Genomic DNA, 4,824 nt, shown 5'->3' with positions numbered 1-4,824 from the left:
TGATTATCCTATTCATTCATTTTTATCTATTTTAAGGGACTTGTTGTTTTTAATTTTCGTTTGCTTGTTGTTCATTTTTGGGGGGTGTTTTTTTATATACATTTTTTAAAGTGGAGGTACTTCATAGACATCTTAGGTTATAGAGAACCTAATCTTAAGATTTGATTTTTTTTATTGTAATGACCATCATTAAAATTTAAAATCTTTGTAGTAGTAGTATAGGTTTTACGGCGCTCGCAACTGCTAAGGTCATATGAGCGCGCGAAACAAAGTTGTTTACTTTCGCAAAAGTTCACTAAAATCTTTAACAAAAACTACCGAGGCAAGTCAGTCCAGGATCTGATGACATCATTATCTCTATTGTCCGCCCCACCCTGTCAGGAGTCTCCTGGCTCCCTCAGGGCCATTAGTTCAATCGTTTCATAGATCACTTATCAAAACAAAACATCTACAAAAGGCCGGTGTGAATACGGATATGACAAGCCAGCTTCTTAATCGTCGTCCATGTCTGCTAAATTTTGTGAGTCGTCGTCGTGACCGGCACAGGTGTGAAAACTAGACAAAGGGTGACCGCTAGGAATGGTGAAGGTGGTATGATATAGACAAGCCTTTATCACAACACAAACCCTTTTGTTGAAGAGAAACTTTTATGAGAAAATTTGTTTGATATATACAAAAGATTGAGTGACTGAAAAAGTCTCAACATTCTACTTTTATTGGCTGACCCCCCTCTCTATTGTTTCTATCTCTCTTTCAGCCTCTCTTTCTCTCTCTCTCTCTGTCTCTCTTTCTCTCTCTCTCTCTCTCTCTCACACACACACACACACACACACACACACACACACACACACACACACACACGCACATACACACACACACAGAGAAAAAAAAAAAGAGAGAGAGAGAGAGAGAGAGAGAGAGAGTGAGAGAGAAGGGACAGTGTATAGAAAGAGGAAGAAATAGATATATCATCAATGCCTTCCACCCCTGGCAGGGTATAGGCCACATACAAGCTCTTTCCATTTGTCTCTGTCCTGGGCCATCCTCCTAAGCTAGTTCCAAGTGAGCTTCATCTCTCTCATGTCCATTTTCACACATTTCCTCCATGTTTCCCGTGGCTTACCTCTGCCTCGTGCTCTCTGTGAGTTCCACTGCTGCGACTGTTTTGTGATGTTTCCGCTGGGCTTTCTGAAGGTGTGTCCCACTCATCGCCACTTTTTAAGTCCTATTTCTACTTCTATATCCTCTTGTCCAGCCCTTTCCCACAGCTCTTCATTTCTTATTCTATCCTGCCACTTTAATTCTTCTGATACTCCTCATAAATATGTTGATGAAAGTCTGAACTTTGTTCAGTAAGCCTACTGTCTTTGTTGTCTTCCGAGATCGCAGCCGTAGAGGCGCATAGACTTGACAATGGAGTTAAAGAGTCGAATCTTGGTGCGCAGAGATATTCTTTTGGTCAGAACACAATGTATTGATTATAATAATATATTATTGTTGTATTGTGAAGCGCTCAGAGCCTGCACTTAAATCAGGATTGAGCTTAGTTTAGTTTTAGTTTAGTACGGGATTTTACGGCGCTCGCAACTGCATAAGGTCATATGAGCGCGCGAAACACAAGTTAGTTTTTTATACGTAGTTTACCAGACACCTGTGTATGGGTTATTTTGATCTTAAACGCTAAAATATTAAACATTTGGTGTAGATATATAATTTCAGACTAAAACAACTCTCATAAAAATTGTTAATAATATTCACTTTTGTTCTATACTACAATTTTCCATAAAAGCCAATGGCCTTCATAAAATCCAAAATTCTGTTGGGATCAAAGACGGAAAAATGTCCTGCAATTTTTTGCATTTAAAGTATTTACTTCGGATCTCTCTAAAGTCTAGACATTCGGTTAAAATGTGTCTAATGGTAAAATCTGAGACGCATCCGACACAGAACGGCTTCTCATCTCCCTGTAAGGGAGGAGGTATTTAAATGTGTGGGTCAGGGCCATGTGTCCGATGCACAATCGAGTAAAAATGACTTCGGCTCTTATGGAGAGGTCCGAAAGATTTCGTGGTCCCAGTTTGGGTTTTATATTATAGAGTTTTTTTATTTTCCTGTTTTTTTCAAGTGGCTCTCCCAGAGACTGGAGGTGTACTTTTTGACTTTATTTTCAAAGTCAGTCTGTGGGAGAGTGTTCGTTGTTGATCACAACAGAAGGGATGAGGATTTCTTCGCCAGGTCGTTTAACTGCTCGTTTCCATGGATGCCAACATATATCATTATTAATTGAGAAGGAATGCTGTCTTCTTTTCAACTGAACGAAAATCCAAAATTATGAAACGTCTACCTCGTGGACCAAACGGTCAAGACTCTCACATTTTGGTTGCTCTTGGCTATCGTAGACACAGGTAGCTGTGTGCAACTACTGCTACTGCTACTACTACTACTACCACTACTACTACTACTACTACTACTACTACTACTACTACTACTACTACTACTACTATTACTACTACTACTACTACTACTACTACTACTACTACTACTACTACTACTACTACTACTACTACTACTACTACATATTTTAGTTACAGTTAGTTTTACAGCACTTGCAACACAAAAAGCTCATTATATAAGTACTCACGGTTCAAGGTGTTACTTGAAAGTAATAATATACATAAAGCAGGACGAGAGATAACGCTGATAGGAAAGAAGGAGCAGACAACACCTGATCAATTGCAAACCACCCACATACAGATAGTCTTACTAGCAATAACAATACTAATTTTTATGATAAAACATGATTTTTACTGTGCCCATTTCAACTACACAAGTATACACATGTACAACCACTGATGTATTTATGAATACACATTGCATAAATACATGCATGCACGCACGAAAACACACACACACACACACACACACACACACACACACACTCACACACACCAACACACACATACACACACACACACACACACACACACACACACACACACACACACACACACACACACACACACACACACACACCTCACTTTGACTCCTCAGTGTGAGACTTCATCATACGTCACTTTTCCAAATACCGTATCCCCGTCCCTAGGGGCAGGGCTACTAACTGAAGTGTCTTTAGGCCATTCCCAAAGGGGGGACATTCACTTGTTCTTATGCACAGTAGAATTGTAAATGGGCAGATTCAACAATGTTATGCTCATAACTGTGCCTGAATTACAACAGGGAACTGCTGCTTTTTCTTTCCTAATCCTTACTATTGTCATTTTTCATCTGCTTCTTTTGTATGTTTGTCACAATCTTGTGACCCGCTATTTCCTGGGTGCCTTGATAGTCGAAGCAGACTTTGTGCTGTTGAAGCTAGAGAGGTGAGCAGAGTAAGTCTGATTCCCTGTAAGGATTTCTCTGTTGACATCCGCCCCTCGGAGCTCATATGACCTTATGCAGTTGCGAGAGCCGTAAAATCTCTATTAAAACAAAATAAATGCCGTATATCAGAGTCTTACACTAGGTATTCAATACACGCAATAGACTAACAAAGTCAAGTAATAACAATACATCACAGCCTGCATTCCTGTATTCTCCTGTATTCATAGACCTATACACTGGTATCCACATCTGTGTCTTTTTATGTGTGATATTACATGTAACTATTCCATTGTAGACCATCAATATGTCATGTAAAACGAAATGAGCATTGTAAATTATGGAAATGCAATGTATAAATGCCAATGCATAATTATTTTAATAATGTTAATATTTATAACACAATTAGTACTAAAAAAACAAACCCTGTTCATGTTACTAATGACTTCTATGCTTTTTACAACCAATAAAAATCTGCAGTTTGAAAGAAAATGAAAAATTTTGCCCGGGTGGCGGCCGAAGCCTACTCTTATCGATTTTAGACCACCAAGGGATCTTTAACGTGCGCAACTTGCACACGGGCCCTCCGAGATTTTTCGCCCTTGTCCGAGAAGGCTAGGTGTAGATCTTTCCTACTGGAAGATCAGGGGTGTGGCAGAAAGACAGCAATTAGGAGGAGCCAGGGAGTAGCAGTAGAAAGGCTGCAGAAAGAGTCAGGAGCCCAGAGGAGGGGGCAAAGGGGGTGAGGGGGTGGGGGCAGAAAGTGGAAATGAAAGCAGACAACAGAACATTGTTAGAGATCATGAAAGGATGTGAAAGGAGACAATTTTAGAGAAGAAAATGTTTTGGTCGCTACCCGGAATCGAACCCGGGACCTTTGAATGAGAGGCCAACACCTTAACCTTTAGGCCACGAGAGCCCCATCATAACTCTTGAGTCAGATTGTTTCAGTAGAAACAAAAAGGAAGCACAACAATTAGACATTGCCGCAATTGAGGTTCTTTAGTGTAGAGACCCCCTCCCCCCTGAAAAACACACACACAAAAACAACGGCTGGAAAGAAAAGAAACAGGACCTACCAGTGGTACCACTTGACCATGTGCCACTTTCAGCAGCAGAAAGAATAGGATTGTGCAGAGATAAAGACTACACACTGTCAGTGACATTCCAGAATATACCCGTAGTTATATATTTTAGTTTAATTTTAATAGAGGGTTTTACAGCGCTCGCAACTGCATAAGGTCATATGAGCGGCAGAAGAGAGGTGTTACAAGAGAGTAACACACATAAAAAAGAAGAAGGGGAGATAACGACGATAGATGTTTGATAGAAAAGAAGAAGCAAACCATATCACAGCACCGACCAACCACACACGTAGTTATATACAGTCGAGCCTGTCCTGACGGCCACCTCTATAAGACAGCCACCTGTACAAACGGCCACTTT

The sequence above is a fragment of the Aplysia californica genome, unplaced genomic scaffold (genome assembly GCF_000002075.1).
Source record: "Aplysia californica isolate F4 #8 unplaced genomic scaffold, AplCal3.0 scaffold01870, whole genome shotgun sequence".
NCBI classification, from domain to species: domain Eukaryota; kingdom Metazoa; phylum Mollusca; class Gastropoda; order Aplysiida; family Aplysiidae; genus Aplysia; species Aplysia californica.
Note: the sequence above shows the minus strand (reverse complement) of the source record.